The sequence below is a fragment of the Tachyglossus aculeatus genome, chromosome 2 (genome assembly GCF_015852505.1).
Source record: "Tachyglossus aculeatus isolate mTacAcu1 chromosome 2, mTacAcu1.pri, whole genome shotgun sequence".
Classification (NCBI taxonomy): Eukaryota; Metazoa; Chordata; class Mammalia; order Monotremata; family Tachyglossidae; genus Tachyglossus; species Tachyglossus aculeatus.
In genome coordinates, this window is record NC_052067.1 from 123,533,981 (window position 1) to 123,551,366 (window position 17,386).

The 17,386-nt window shown below is 40.8% G+C and overlaps 1 non-coding gene across 1 annotated transcript; it reads right to left on the reverse strand.

Moving 5' to 3' along the window:
• Window positions 1–486: 486 nt before the first annotated feature.
• TRNAL-CAA lies at window positions 487–595 on the reverse strand. The gene is made up of 2 exons: window positions 558–595; window positions 487–532 (listed from the first exon to the last, which is right to left on the reverse strand). It is a non-coding gene; the product is annotated as a tRNA-Leu (tRNA).
• Window positions 596–17,386: the final 16,791 nt, after the last annotated feature.

Here is a 17,386-nt window from a genome sequence, read left to right on the forward strand (position 1 = left end):
CTAAGCGCTGGGGGGGGGATACAAGGTGATCAAGTTGTCCCACATGGGGCTCACAGTCTTAATCCCCATTTTACAGATGAGGTAACTGAGGCTCAGAGAATTTAACTGACTTGCCCAAGGTCACATAGCAGACATGTGGTGGAGTCAGGATTCGAACCCATGACCTCTGACTCCAAAGCCCTTGCTCTTTCCACTGAGCCACGCTGCTTCTCTAATAATAATGATGGCATTTATTAAGCACTTACTATGTGCAAAGCACTGTTCTAAGCGCTGGGGAGGTTACAAGGAGATCAGGTTGTCCCACAGGGGGCTCACAGTCTTCATCCCCATTTTACAGATGAGGGAACTGAGGCACAGAGAAGTTAAGTGACTTGCCCAAAGTCACACAGCTGACAAGTAGCGGAGCTAGGATTCGAACCCATGACCCCTGACTCCAAAGCCCGTGCTCTTTCCACTGAGCCACACTGCTTCTCGTAAAGTGTAATGTGTCAGAAGTGGGATTTGAACCCACGCCTCCATATGGAGACCAGAACACCCATTCCGGGGAAGGATATCACCTTGAGTCTGGAGCTTTAGACCACTCGGCCATCCTGACACCCATCAGCCTGAAGTAATTCCTGGAACACTTTTTTTAGACTTTTGATGGTATTCAAGCTTCTTCAGTTTGGAAAGTCAATTGGAAGTATCTTCGGATTCTGGCTTAAAAATCTCTCACTGGACCACAAATATTAGTATCAGAGAGCAGGGTAAATTGACTAGGCCACTTCACTTTAATAAGGATGAGGAAATAGTCCTGGAGTAGCCTAAGAATCTCAGTGAATTTCTCTGGACAGCAGAACTTACTCATTCCTAGGGCTCTGTTGATGTTATGTTTTCATAAACACTGTTGGGTAGGGACTGTCTCTATATGTTGCCAATTTGTACTTCCCAAGCGCTTAGTACAGTGCTCTGCACATAGTAAGCGCTCAATAAATACGATTGATGATGATGATGATGATGATAAACTCAGATCAATGAACATAATTAATGGCAGGAAGGTCTTGTTGTTTCTGCCTGCATTCTTCATGTATCTGTTGTACTGCAAAGATCATATCGCTTGGCCTGTGATTCACTTGGATGACGATGTTCATAACTAGTCTGTATAGGTGGACTCTTGCTAAAAGCTTGCCTGATGTGGAGGGCAGGTGGAGTCCCTTTAAGGTTCCAGAATGAGGGTAGCTTAATTAGAAAGCATTTGTTTGCCAAAGAGATGGAAAAGGAAAACTAAAGTTTTAAACCAAAAAAAACCCCATAAATTATCAACCCTTATTCTCTGGCCCCAAGTATTGAAAAAACAAATAGAAACTCACTATATGCCTTACGTTTGGCTGGAAGCAGCATTTCAGGATTAGACCCCTCTCATCAAGTCAGTCCAGAAAGAAACTTAGAGCTTCCAGGAGAATTCTGGGTCGTTGGGTGAAGCATATGTGCACTGGGCCAAGTGGTGGAATGGGAAAGCAGTGTGGCCTAGGAAAAAGAGCTTGGTCCTGGGCATCAAAAGGCTTGGATTTTAATCCCAGCTCCCCCATTTTCCTGTTATGTGACTCTGGGCATGTCACTTAACTCCTCTATGATCTCATCCGTAAAATGACTCCAGTGCTTAGAATGGTGCTTGGCATATAGTGAACACTTAACGAATACTGTAATTATATTATACATTATTATGGCAACAATACAGGGCTCACAATCTGTGATAATGAGCAGTTATGTCCATTAGATGAGAATGAGACTTTCCTAAAATGACACAGAAGTAAATAGACATGCTGAGATTAGAACTCAGTTCTCTCAACACCCAGCCTTATGCTTTTTCAGCGTGGGTCATTCTGTCACTCCAGGCATCTTGGGTCCAACTCTGATAATAGAATGCTTTAAGAGACCTTGTGGTAATTGCCTTCCCTGTTAGTAGCACAAATGCTTAATCAGACATATTTATTGAGTGCTTACTGTGTGCAGAGCACTGTACTAAGTGCTTGGGAGAGTACAATAAAAGAGAGCTGGAAGACACATTCCCTACCCACAATGAGCTGGATTTACTGCATTATATCAGGGTCTTTTCCCTCATATCATAATGTGCCATATGGTAAATAGACTGCTCATCCATTAATTTTTCCAAATCCCTGATATTTTCTGCTGTGTAACTTTTTGGAGTAACTAATTCCATGCATTTACACCCACTATGTTAAGAACTGTTTTCTTGTCCCTTATTCCTATATTATGAAGTTTGGGTTTTCAAGCAGTTCTTGGTTTTGTAAATGTCCTCTCTTACTCTGTAACACTTCCAGACTGGCTGGACCTGATCCTAGAAAACCACTGCAAGGATGTTTCTCCATTCTCATGAATACCTTAACTGCAACTTTCTATGTACTTTCTCTAGGTTATAATAATAATAATAATGATAATAATAATTTTGGTATTTAAGTGCTTACTATGTGCAAAGCACTGTTCTAAGCGCTGTGGAGGATACAAGGTAATCAGGTTGTCCCATGTGGGGCTCACAATCAATCCCCGTTTTACAGATGTGGTAACTGAGGCACAGAGAATTTAAGTGACTTGCCCAAAGTCACTAAGCTGACAATTGGTGGAACCGGGATTTGAACCCATGACCTCTGACTCCCAAGCCCATGCTCTTTCCACTGAGCCACACTGAAAGTATGGTTCTAGAAAGCAGAAAGGACCTTGGTTCCTATCTGTGCTCTGCCACTTGCCTGCTGTTATACATGAAGTAAGTCACTTAACTTCTCTGGGCCTCAGTTACCTCATCTGTAAAATGGGAATAAGACTGTGAGTCCTATGTGGGACAGGGACTGGGTCCAATTTAGTTTTCTTGTAATCAACTCCAGTGCTTAGTACAGTGCCTGGCCCATAGAAAGAGCTTAACAAATACTATTATTATTATTATTACTATTATTGTATGGTGGCCCTAAGGGGCAGGGACCAGAAAAACACCTGTAATTCTAATTGTGTGCAAAATGGGGATTTGTGTGGCTAAAGCTAGTCCTGCTACAGATCTAGTTGCCTAATAGAAAGATCACAGCTACAAGGATCAGAGGGTCTGGTTTCCAATTTTTGTCTTTACCACTTCCTGCTACGGGATCTTGGGCAAGTCAATTAACTTATCTATGCCTCAGTTTCTATATCTTCAAAATAGGGATACAATACCTGTGTCCACTAATTAAACTGTGAATCTTATATGGCGCAGGGACTATGCTCAACCTGATTATCTTGTTTGTACCCCAGCACTTAATGGTTGTAACTTCAATCAATAGTATTGGAGTGCCTACTATGTGCAGAGAGCTGTGCTAAGGACTTGGGAGAGTATAGTATAACAGATTTGGTAGATATCTTTCCTGCCCACAACATTTACAGTATAATCCTGGCTCTGTCACTTGTTTGCTCTGTGACCTTGAGCAAGTCACTTAACTTCTCTGTTCCTCAGTTTCCTCATCTGTAAAATGGAGATTGAGACTGAGCCCCAGGTGGGACAAGGGAGTGTTTCCAACCCGATTTGCTTGTATCCACCCCAGCACCTAGTACAGTGCCTGTCACATAGTAAGTGCTAGCATACCATAATTATTATTATTATTATTACTACAAGGGGAGACAGACCTTAATATAAATAAATTATGGATATGTTCATAGGTGCTCTGGAGCTCTGTCAGTTCTATGTTCACAACATTACTAATATCCACCCTTTCCTTTTCATTTAAACTGCTATTACACTACTGCTATTACACATGCCTCCTTTTCCAGATGATCAGATATTCATAAAATTTTGTTAAACAAGATGTTAGAAATCTTGCTAAGTTACACAAATCCAGTCCAGTTGCTGATCTCTGAGGGGCTCTAGTAATTACACATTTTTCATCCTGAAAATGGTCATGTATCCCTATCCTTTGTTGCCTTTTAGCTAATTTCTATTCACACAGATTATATCTTCCATTGTCATGATTAAAAAAATCCTTTGGGGTGAGTACTTGACAGAGACCTTTGAAAAATCTAATTGTCTGTTGGTCCTCTCTAGCTATGTGCTTGAGAGTTCTCCTCAAGGAACTCCTGCATACTACCGAATTATGACTTACCCATGCAAACCCCATTTTGTGCTTCTACCTTTTATTACCTGAGCCCTTCTAAAAGCTCAAAACCAGTAGAATTCAAGTGTTTTTCAAAACTTTTACTGCCAAAATTTTCTGGCAAAGTATTTATACAACAGTCTTCAAAACCCCTCAAATCTAACCCAACCCAATGCATCTATTTAGTGAATAGATATTTAACATGATGAAATATTACTCTTATAATTCAGAGAAATGCTTTCCCAAATCTGCATTCATGATGGATGAAAGGAAACCAAATATTCACATTTAATTATCAGATTTTTTCCTTCTACAAAAATCGACCCTATTTATTTCTCAATGCTTTCTAGCCATGCATTTTTTCTTGCAACTATCAACATACTACATCTGCACTTTGCAAAGAGATTGAATTAACAAAAACGTGAAAGATTTCCCCTTGTCTTTATAACATTTATCTGAGCCGACCTTAAAAGAAGGCAAGTCTATGAATAATAATGGGTGCCTGAGGTTTTGTTTTTAATCAGACTTGTTTTTGTTTTTATTAATTAGTTGAATGCCAACAGTGATCAGCACAGTTCAGTACAAAATGGCATGTTGCAGTTCATCTCATTCTTCTATCCTGGGATGGAATTGACTACTTATAGTAATGTACACAGTTTAGGATTAAAGAGACCTCTTGCAGCCACTCTAGAGAATTACAGAAAGGAGGAGGAAGTAAATGCCCTGCCTGATAACAATAGTGTAAGAAGACAACAGCAGTAACCTCGAGTGTCTCAAAAACGCAAGCTCTGTTTGGTTATGTGCATAAGGAAGATGGTGTGGGCTGAGCAACATTTCCTGTCCCTGTGTTGAATGAGGCCCCAAGCAGGATGAGGAGACTGTGATGGGTAGCAACTCCACCTGGCCAAAGAACTACAATGCCGCTGGCCCTTCCTCTACTTCAACACTGTTTCATCAGAATGTTTTAAGCCAGGCTAGGTAAGCTCTAAAGTCCAGGGAGCCAAGAAAGATCCAGCATCCTACCCCTAGGTCACTCCTCCTACCAGTTGTTTCCTTTTGGCTGCCTGCCTTTCTCAGCCAGAGGCCTGTGCTTTCAGGAACCCCTTACCTAACCTGAGGAAGACTTCCATTGTGGCAGGAACATTGCATAGCCTAGTACTCAGCCATTTGAGTCACGGCAGGCATGATATGAAGCCACCTAAATGTCACGAAGGTTTTCTCTCACTAACCCAGCACCCCGTTGACCAATCATTCATTGAATCAATCAATTGTTTATTGATGGCTTACTGTATGTAGAACACTGTACTGAGTCCTTGGGAGAGTACAATATAACAGTTGGTAGACCCGTTTCCTGCCCACAACGAGCTTAATGTCAGAGGGGGAGACAGATGATGACACAAACACATAAAGTATTGATATGTATACATCAGTGCTGTGGGGTTGAGGGAGGGTTGAATAGAGGAATTTCAGTGCAAGTGTGATGCAGAAGGGGGTGGGAGAAGAGAAAATGAGGGTATAGTCTGATTCCCAAATCTGTACCTGTAACCCTCTTCTTTCTCCTTCTCTGAAGCCTCTCATTTACTCCTATGTTCATGTCACCACTATTTGGAGGTCCTGTTAACACCTGAAACTTAGCATGTTCAAAACATAACTCCTTATCTTCCCACCCAAACCTGTCCTTGCCATTACATTTCTGTCATTGTAGACAAGACTACCATCCTACCTGCCTCACAAACCCATAACCTCGGTATTACCCTTGACTCATCTCTCTTGTTCAACCCACAAAATAATGATTATAATAATTGTTGTATTTAAGCACTTACTATATGCCAAACACTGTACTAAGCGCTGGAGTAGACACAAGATAATCAGATTGGACACAGTTCCTGCCCCACACAGGGGTCACAATCTTAATCCATGTTTTACAGATGAGGTAACTGAGGCCCAAAGTCACACAGCAGTTAAGTGGCAGAGCCGGAATTAGAACCAAGATCCTTTCAATCCTAATGCTGTGCTCTTTCTGTTACTAAATCTTGTTGGCTCAACCTTTACAAAACCACTAAAATCCACCCATTCCTCTCCATCCAAACTGCTACCATGTTAGTACAAGCCCTTAGTTTATCCCACCCATCAAGATCCTTTTTATTTTAATTTTGACATCTGACATCATATCTTGCTCCATTCCATTCTGTGAGGAGAGTGAATATGTGGGTAGGGAATCTTTCTGTATCAAAAGGCCAGTTAAGGTAAATTGTATTGAAAGTATGTGAGCTTTCACTTTGTAAACAACACAATCTGTTTGATTTTGTCTTCTGCCTTTGTCCTTTGACCTGGAATCTACAGTATCTCACTTGGAAGGGGTCTGTCTACATTGCTCCCTGGATTTCTGCTGTGTGCAAAGCACTACTCTGGATGCTTTGAGGATTACCAAAGCAGAATAAGAAACAGTACCTGCCTTCGTGTGGAAAGACATCATTTAGAGCATTGTGGAAAACATTTGTAAAATCCAGAGGGCCTGAGATAGGAAGGAAGGCCTCTGGAGCACTGGTCTATATTGGGCACTGTGTTTTTCTCTTTTGTGAGTGTATGCACTAAGTCTTATCCTCTGTTGAAAAGAGTTGAGTCCTCCAACTTTGAACTATTCTTACCCCTTAGACTGCAAGTTCCTTGACTGGATAAAGGCCTTGTCCTCTGCTTCTTCTCTTACCAAATTTCCCACAGATTAGGCTGTGATTCATAGTAGATAATGGAGCTGGAGGTGATGATGGTGATGTAATAGTGTAATTTTGGGTGATATTGACTTGCTGTGGACTTAAACCCAGAAAACAAATCAGTCATCTAGCTGGAGACTTTCAAAAACAAGTTGCTTCCTCTCCTATTCTTTTCCATTCACTTTTGCATCCATCGAATATTACTTAAAATGTTGGATTCAGATTTTGTTGTTGACTGCTATAACCACAATATCATAAGAAATTATTGAGTAGTTTGATTTTTCCCAGCATAACAGTCTCTTATTAACTGGCCTAGTGAAAAGAGCACAAGCCTCGGTCTAATCTCGGCTCTGCCACTTGTCTCCTTTGTGACTTTGGACAAGTTACTTAACTTCTCTGTTCCTGTTACCACATCTGTAAAATGGGGATTAAGCCCGTGAGCCCCACGTGGGACAGGTACTGTGTGCGACCTGATTAGTTTGTATCTACCCTAATGTGTAACTTAATACAGTACCTGTACAAATTTATTACAGTGCAGAGAAGCAACGTGGCTCAGTGGAAAGAACACGGGCTTTGGAGTCAGAAGTTGTGGGTTCAAATCCCAGCTCTGCCAATTGTCAGCTGTGTGACTTTAGGCAAGTCACTTAACTTCTCTGTGCCTCAGTTACCTCATCTGTAAAATAGGGATTAAGACTGTGAGCCCTATGTGGGACAACCTGATCACCTTGTAACCTCCCCAGTGCTGAGAACAGAGCTTTGCACATAGCGCTTAATAAATGCCATCATTATTATAATTAACCTCTGCATCAAACAGAAACACCTTACCTTCTGCTTTAAAGTAATAACTTTGCCCCCTCCTATCTTACCTCAATGCTCTCCTACTACAACCCAGCCCACACATTTTGCTCCTCTAATGCCAAACTACTCACAGAACCTCGACTCGACAACCTAACTGCAGACCTCTCATCCACGTCCTTCCTCTGCCCTGGAAAAGCATCTCTCTTCATATCCTACAATCACTCTCCCCACCTTCAAGGCTTTAATGAAGGTACATTTCCTCCAAGAGCGTTTCCTTGACCAAGTCTTCATGTCCTCTTCTCCCCCTGCCTTCTGCATTGCTCTTACACTTAGATTTGCTTCCTTTAGTCACATGTAGGTAACAATATTAATTGTTAATTCTTTTGTGAAATAATATTATCAGGAATACAGTTACAATGAATTAAGGTTAATTTTTAACTATAAATACCTTACTTGAAGATTTATAATAGTAAGTCATTCCCTCTGTCCTTACATGAGCGACTCCTCAACCTTCATTAGTAAGATGTCAGGAAATGAACCATCACTCAGAATGGAATTCTAAATAATAATAATAATGATAATAGTAATAATAAAATTAAGTACTTATTTTGTGCCAAACACTGTACTATGCTCTGAGGTTGAAACATGATAATGAGGGCAGACATAATGTCACAGACTATGTAGGAGGGGACCAGATACTGAATCCAGAGAAGCAGTGTGGCTCAGTGGAAAGAGCACGGGCTTGGAAGTCAGAGGTCATGGGTTCGAATCCCAGCTCCACCAATTGTCAGCTGTATGACTTTGGGCAATTCAATTAACTTCTCTGTGCCTCAGTTACCTCCTGTAAAATGGAGATTAAGATTGTGAGCCCCACGTGGGACAACCTGATCACCTTGTATCTTCCCCAGCACTTAGAACAGTGCTTTGCACATAGTAAACACTTAATGCCATCATCATTATTATGATTATTTTAAAGGTGAGAAAACCGAGACACAGAAAAGTAGTGATTTGTCGAAAGACACAAAGCAACAAAATGGTATCAGAATTAGAACCCAGGTCCTTTGACTTCCAGGACCACGCTCTTTCCACTATGCCAAGCTGCTTCTGTAATGCCAAGAGTAAAATCAATAAGTTACTAAGTACAATAATTGTAGTCTACCTTCAGTTCCACGAGCCTAGCTTTTCTTATATGAAAATGAAGTAGACCATGTTAATATAAATATTATTTAAATATATTTCCTAGTTTTATAAAGCACTAAACAAATCCCACTAATAATTGGTCAAATCATTCAATTTCTTATCTATTTAGGATATCCCAAGAGTTAAAGCCTCCAGAGGAAAGCTATTCATTCCTTAGCTGTGAATGATTCATATTTTAAACTATGTTAAACTGCTTGTTCTTCATTTCATTCAAACTAATTTGGTTATGCTGCTTTAAATATTTTTTTATGCATTTAACACTTAGAGGTTGGCACCTGGAAACTTGGTGCCTCCAATGTCTTCTGACCTGGTGTTTCTAATGAGAAATCTGTTCTGCTGAAACAGGGCAGGTGGAAGCCAGGAATCTGAGCCCTTTCTCTGGGACTCAGGAATCCATGGAGAGAAGTACTTAGTAGGCACTTACTTAAATGCAGTACTTATTAATGATTTCTTGACTAGATGAGGCATTGCTTTCATATTCTTATGTATCATTTTGCAAAAGTTTCTACAAGCAAACACCCTATAAAAAGTTTCTGGGTAATGTGAAATCATATGGAACAGGTTGGGTTGGAGCATGCAGGAGAGAGATAGGAGAGAAGGGGGAGGAAGATAGGGAAATGAAGCAAAGGTGTCTTGAACATCAGCTAGTCTGTAAAATGAAAATGTGAATGAGGAAAAAAATTGATAAGAAGTTTATGTAAATGAAAAGTGTAGAATTTGGATGCAACCACTTTGGAACGCCACTGATATGAAAGTTTTGTTTTCTGCCTTGACTGAGCCAAGGCTGGTAAGAATAATCAAAGAAAATTTCAGCTAACTGAACAAAATTGAGTATACGCCTGTCTGAGGGAGCCAAACCCAATTTTATTTGTTTAGCTGAACTGTAGATATAAACTTGTCCCAGATTAGTTCAATAAATTAGAATTTGTTACTTGAATAAAAAAATTGAAAATATGCCCTCAACTACAAGGAGGGAATTTACCTAGAACACTAGGAAAATGATATTCAAAAACAGTAGATGAAGAATGAAAAATCAATGGAGCTATAGTGTATGCTTTAATGAACTAATGGTAATGGAGACATACCAATCGCTATGGGCAAGAGAAGCAGCATGGTGTAGTGGATAGGGCATGGGCCTGGGAATCATAAGGTTATGGGTTCTAATCCTAGCTCTGCCCTTTGTCTGCTATGTGGCCTGGGGCAAGCCACTTATCTGTGCCTCAGTTACCTCATCTGTAAAATGGGGATTAAGACCATGGGACAGGGACTATGTCCAACTTGATTTGCCTGTTTACACCTGTCCCAAGGTGACCCTGGGGTACCGGCCATCTCAAGATCAAATGCTATCTCGTGACCACATGGGCCAGCAGGTGGAACTCGGAAGTGAGGGTGGGCTACTGCCCCCACACCCAAGGCTGCTGATTGACAGCCCAAGCTGGAAATAGAGAAGGTGTCCCTCACCCCCGTGCCAAATCAAATTAGGTATGGAGGAAGGGGGGTGGGCAGAGACTGGATAAACTGAGGCCTGAAGCTGGAATGGCCTAGGAGCACAGGTGATAAATACCTGTTGCCTCTGACCTTCGGGGGCAAAACACCAAGACACGCAGCAGCAGGAGGAACAGGCGCTGCAGCAGCAATCAATCAATCATATTTATTGAGCACTTACTGTGTGCAGAGCACTGTACTAAGTGCTTGGGAAGTACAAGTTGACAACAAATAGAGACGGTCCCTACCCAACAGTGGGCTCACAGTCTAGCAGCAGCAGTGGCCCATGTGTCTTTCTCTGCCCAGAAGGCCAGATACCCGCTCTGCAACCAGAACCAACACACTAAGACAAGGGCCGCAGGATGGGTGACTGTCTCATGGGTGGGACCCAGGTGCCCCGCTGCGGATGGGGATCATAAGTGGATTCCTCCCATATAGGGAGAGCACATGTTGAGAGCTAACCACCCACCATGTGTGTGGGTAATGAATTGGATTCTTCCCATGTGGGAAAGTAAGTGGGTTTGTTCCTAGTGGGAAGTGCACATGGGTGAGAGCTAGCCTCCTCACCCACGCACGATTAACGTATGATTGTGTTCCTCCCATTAGGGAAGCTCGAGTATTGCTAATTGATTGCATTCCTCCTGAAAGGGAAACTCAATCCATTGTGCCTCAACAACTAAGTAATTCAATTAGCCTCGCGGAATAAATTTTATATAAAACTCAGGCTTTCTGGCCCCAGTGGTGTATGTGTGTGTGTCTCTCTCTCTCTCTCTCTCTCTCTCTCTCTCTCTCTCTCTCTCACACACACACACACACACACACACACACACACACACACACACCTGAGTGTTTAGTACAGAGAAGCAGCGTGGCTAGAAAAGCAGCATGGCTTGGTGGAAAGAGCACAGGCTTGGGATTCAGGTCATGGGTTCCCATCCTGGCTCCAACACTTGTCAGCTGTGTGACTTTGGGCAAGTTACTTAACTTCTCTGTACTTCAGTTACCTCATGCAGTAAGCATGCAATAAATAGGACTGAATGAATGAATAAAATGGGGATTAAGACTGTGAGCCCCACTGGGGCAACCTGATCACTTTGTTTCTACCCCAATATTTGGAAAAGGGCTTGGCACATAGTAATCACTTAACAAATACCATTATTATTATTATGGGCAGGATCTCTCATGGCTTTTAGTCTTGGGTGGATTTGATAATGGTAGATAACAATCATGGAACTTATATCCATTCTTTCATTTTCAAGTCTTGGCCATTTTAAGTACGAGGCGCTACATAAATGAGATACAATGATACAACTAAAAAAAATATGCTAAAATCATGGAGAGAAGATGGTGATGAAGACCAATAAGGGAAAATCAATTTTGATTAAGGGTGCTCAGTTTCCCAAGTGGAAAAGAAGATTATAGAGAAGCAGCTTGGCATAGTGGATAGAGCAGGGGCTTGGGAGACGGAAGGTCATGGGTTCTAATCCCAGCTCCACCACATGTTTGTTGGGTGACCTTTGGCAAGTCATTTCACTTCTCTGTGACTCAGTTACCTCAACTGTAAAATGGGGATCGAGACTGTGAGTCCCTCATGGGACAGGAATTGTGCCCAATCAGATTACCTTGTATCCACCCCCGTGCTTAATATATGTCTGTCACACAGTAAGCAGTTACCATTATTATTAGCATTATTACAATTGTTTTAGAACAGCTTCCCATTCCTAACTTTTTCTGCTCCATGGAAGTACAAGAGAGGAAAGGGTGTTATGAGTAAGCATCAAAAATGACTTGGTAAGGAACTAATCTAGAAGAAAACTTTTGTTAATGGAGAACAGGAAATTGCAAGAGATTCCATATTGCATCAAGTATTTGGGAAGGGCTACAAACAATCTAATAGCCTTAGAATGGCTCTTTTACAAGTTGAGGAAAGATATTAAAGATTAAACCAGACCAATAATAATGGAGGTGGAGAATGAAATTATTAATAGCACTAAATGACATACACTGAACTCCCAGGCTGGTAACCTCATCTTTAACAATAAAAATGAAGACAATTATAAATAGACCATTACAAAATAATGAAAACTAAGAATGCCTATAACAAAAGTAATTTCCCCACAAGAGGGGAAAATCCATGAAAATTTGAAAATCTATTGATAAGTAGGTTCATATGCAATATGTCCAGATATTAAGTAAATTAGGTGTCAGTTTTATTTCCCCAAAAGTAATTTCGGTGTTGATGGAGTTTTTTATACCTAATTAATGATTAAAAAGATACTGTAAATGTAAAGCAAAGATGAGAACTTAAACAAACCAAAATATTAATAAACTGTGTGATAAAATGTATGGAAAATTTAGAGCTAAAACTAATACTGAAGTAATGATAGATATACAAAAAGAAAAGCAGTATTGTACAGAGAATAATGAAAGCAGTAAAGTACATTTATTTTAATAATTTTGAAAATTTCCTCATTGCACACACCAGGTGAAGTTAAAAGAATCTGAATAATTGCATAATATCATGGATCTAGTTGGAGTAACATATTAAAATGTAATAATGATAATATTTAAGTGTCAATCACTGGTGTAAGCACTGGGGTAGATACAAGGTAATCAGATTGGGCACAAATACCTGGCCAAAGTGGTGGAGATGGACCCATCAGATTCTCTAGGGACAGAAATATTGGTATTTGTCAAGTGCTTACTATATATCAATCAAGTGTATTTATTGAACACTTACTGCATGGAGGTCACTGTACTATATCAAATGCCCAAAGATCACAGATCCAAGTGTCTACAAACTGTTACATTGTACTCTCCTAAGTGCTTACTACAGTGTTCTGCACACAGCAAGATTTCAATAAATATGATTGACTGACTATTGTTAAGAGCATATTATGTGCACACTCCGCTCCTCTAACTCCAACCTACTCTCTGTGCCTGGGTCTTCTCACTCTTGCTGCTGATCTCTTGCCCACATCCTGCTCTATTCTGGAAATGCATCCCTCCTTTTATCTGACAGACAATTACTCTCCCCCTCTTCAAAGCCTTATTAAAATCACATTTCTTCTAAGAGGCCTACCTTGACTAAGACCCCATTTTCCCTCCCACCTTCACCACTGACTACGCATTTAGCTGTGGACCCCTGAAGAATTTTAATGCTCATCCCAGCTCCACAGCACCAATGTACATATCCTTCTACTCTACAATTTTCCCTCTCCCTAATCTATTTTGATGTCTGTCTCACCCTTTAGACTGAGACCTCCTTTCAGACAGGGACCGTGTCTACCAACAGTAATAATAGTAATAATGGTGTTTATTAAACACTTACTATGTGCAAAGCACTGTTCTAAGGGCTGGGGAGGTTACAAGGTGATCAGGTTGTCCCACGTGGGGCTCACAGTCTTCATCCCCATTTTACAGATGAGGGAACTGAGGCCCAGAGAAGTCAAGTGACTTGCCCAAAGTCACACAGCTGACAATTGGTGGAGTCGGGATATGAACCCATGACCTCTGACTCCAAAGCCCGGGCTCTTTCCACTGAGCAGATCTCCCAAGCACTTAGTACAGTGCTCTGCATCCAATTAGCACTCAGTAAATACCACTGCTTGCCCTTGGGAGAGTACAATGCAGAGAGCTTAGAGTCTACAATACAATCTACCCCAGTCTACCAAGCATTCATTCATTCATTCAATCGTATTTATTGAGTGCTTACTATGTGCAGAGCACTATACTAAGTGCTTGGGAAGTACAAATTGGAAAAATATAGAGATGGTCCCTACCCAATAACGGGCTCACAGTGTAGAAGGGGGAAGTAGACAACAAAACAAGTAAACAGGTGTCAATACCATCAGAATAAATACAATTATAGCTATATACACATCATTAATAAAATAGAATAATAAATATGTACAAATATACACAAGTGCTGTGGGGTGGGGAAAGGGGTAGGGCAGAGGGAGGGGGGTGATGGACTAACGTAGTGCTCACAGAGTAAGAAGGAAGGAGGGCAGGGCACAGAGAAATTAAGTGTCTTGCCCAAAATCACATACTAGGTAGGTGGCAGAGCTAGGATTAGAACCCAGGTCTTCTGACTCCCAGGTGAGTGCTCTTTCCACTAGACTGCACTGCTGCTAGAGTCGATACAACAAGCATAGGGCAGGGTAAATCAAAGGGAAAATGGGACTGTCAACAAGCAAGTATTAGGGCAGGCAAACATGAACCAGGATAGTTCACTCACCAAACTCAGTCCTGGCAGAGGACAAATAGAATTGATTAGGTTCACAAGGCTGAGGAAACAACAAGAAGGTATGCTATGAGAAAACTGTGTGCAAGGATCAAAATTAATATCTGATCTCCACGACTTTTTTTTCCCAGTTTCAGGAAGTACCAGGAGAGGAGACCACAGGGATGCAGAAATAATAATAATAATAATGGCATTTGTTAAGCACTTATTATGTGCAAGGCACTGTTCTAAGCATTGGGGGGATACAAGGTGATCAAGTTGTCCCACGTGGGCACACAGTCTTAATCCCCATTTTACAGATGAGGTAACTGAGGCTCAAAGAAGTTAAGTGACTTGCCCAAGGTCACACAGCAGACAAGTGGCGGAGCCAGGACTCAAACCCATGATCTTGACTCCAAAGCCCGGGCTCTTTCCACTGAGCCACGCTGCTTCTCTAGCAATCTAGCAAAATAATGAGCAATCTCTCCCAGATGTATCTAAGGGGAAAGGGCTAGAGCATACAGTGTAGAAAGGGAAAGAGGGGAGGATAGAAATGGAGGGAGTTAGGGGAAGGAGAGGAGAGAAAAGTGATCACATTTTCCTTGAACGAAGTATACTTGAGTCTAATAAAAACATATAAAATTAGATTAAGTTAAAAGTATGAATCTGAAAAGTGAAATGTAAAAACTTCTATGGAAATATAGATGCTCAAATGAAGTATGTAAGGTTGACACTTTGGTGTCATATTAAATCCCTATCTTAGCTGACCTGTTCATTTAGCATTAATATTTACCACATACATTTTAATTATGTTTCTCCCTTCCTACTCAGTGATTGGAATATTTTAACCTTTTCTATATATTTCTGATTAGCATTTTTGCAAGAAGGGATATCTTTAGGTCTAAAGGTCTTAAAACTTTTTCAATTTATTGGCTAGTAAAGAGATCAAAGCACTCACTTGGATTATTGTCCTTGGAAGCTTTTTGCAGATAAAAAATACAAAAAACGAGGCCATCTTTAGTGGAGTATGTTGAAATCTTGTGTTCCTGGAATACTTCTCAGAAACTGTTTTCATTTCTTTATGTCAAGAGAAGAATATAAACATCCTACAATTGTACAATTAATTTTATGATTCTTCAGCAGAGATAATTCATCAGAAATGACAGAATTGTTCAACTCTGGTTTCCTTGGAACTTGTTAAATCCTTTTAAAATTTTGAAGACGTTTAGAAAGTTGAAGAAAACCTTTGAGAATATTAAGAGTCAGGACTCTACAGCTTCTCTGTAGAAGCATCCTAGAGTAGGATGTAGCATGTTGGTCAATGTGCCACTTACTGACTTATTTCTATGGCTCCTTAGTAAACCAGACTGTGTCTCTTTGGTATGTCATGCCACAGGACAGTTGTACATAGAAATCTTGCTGTTGCCCTACGGAGTTTAGCATTCCCCTCCTCCCCCTCCCCATCACCCCGCCTTACCTCCTTCCCCTCCCCACAGCACCTGTATATATGTATATATGTTTCTACATATTTATTACTCTATTTTACTTGTACATATTTATTCTATTTATTTTATTTTGTTAATATGTTTTGTTGTCTGTCTCCCCCTTCTAGACTGTGATCCCGCTGTTGGGTAGGGATCGTCTCTATACATTGCCAACTTGTACTTCCCAACTGCTTAGTACAGTGCTCTGCACACAGTAAGCACTCAATAAATACGATTGAATCAATGAATGAATTCAAATTCTGGGCATAATACAACTCAGTGAAACTGTTTGCTTATCCTTGGTCAGTGATTCAGAAAATATGAACTGTTAATCAATCTATCAGTCAATCTTATTGAGCGCTTGTTGTATGCAGAGATTGTACTACTAATAATAATGGTATTAAGTACTCACTATGTGCCAAGCACTGGGGTAATCAGGTTGTTCTACATGGGGCTCCCAGTCTTATTCCCCATTTTACAGATGAGGTAACTGAGGCACACAGAAGTTAACTGACATGCTCAAAGTCACACAGCTGATAAGTGACAGAGCCGGAATTAGAACCCAGCTAAGCACTTAGGAGTACAATATAACGTAAGGTCTTGCCAACTGTCCCTTCTACTTGCCCCAGCACTCTACTGCCTTATGCAAAATAACAAAAGCAGAATAAGTGGCCCTGATAGTGGAGGGTCTAGTTTCACACTTTAGAGGCCCTAAACATGAAAATCTAAGACCCAAGGTGGCTTTTAGGCTCCTGACATCACTTCAGTAATGAAACACAAATTTGCAGCCAGTCAATGTCATAAGTTCTGGAACAGGATGGATACTGCCCATGGATACTTCCACTGATTTGTGGTAGTGGACAGTTGTGATAAGAGAGATTCTGGGATCCAATTCCATTCAGAAACAAATCCTCAACTACTCTCTTAGCAGGAAACCCCTCTATATAATCAGAACCACATGGAATAAGAGCTTAGTGGGAGTCTCCTGCTCATCCTCTAGACTATAAGCTATAAGTACTAACTCTGCTATAGTGTACTTAGTGGGAGTCTCCTGCTCATCCTCTAGACTATAAGCTATAAGTACTAACTCTGCTATAGTGTACTTTCCCAAGTGCTCTGTATACAGTAAAGTTTCAGTAAATATGATCGATTGATTGACTGGAATTGGCTGGGTTGCTAGGTGTGGTCTGTAACTATGAGGGGTTGAGTTAGTTGAGTTAGAGCTTCCTGTCAATGTGTCTGTGAATTTGAGAATTCTGGCAGATAGAAGAGAGCCAGGAAACTCTTCATGGCCAGGTCAGTTGAAAAAATGAAAGGCATGGTTTAATTTCTAAATCATTTTAAGTGGGGAATGTGAGGGCACTAAGAAATGAC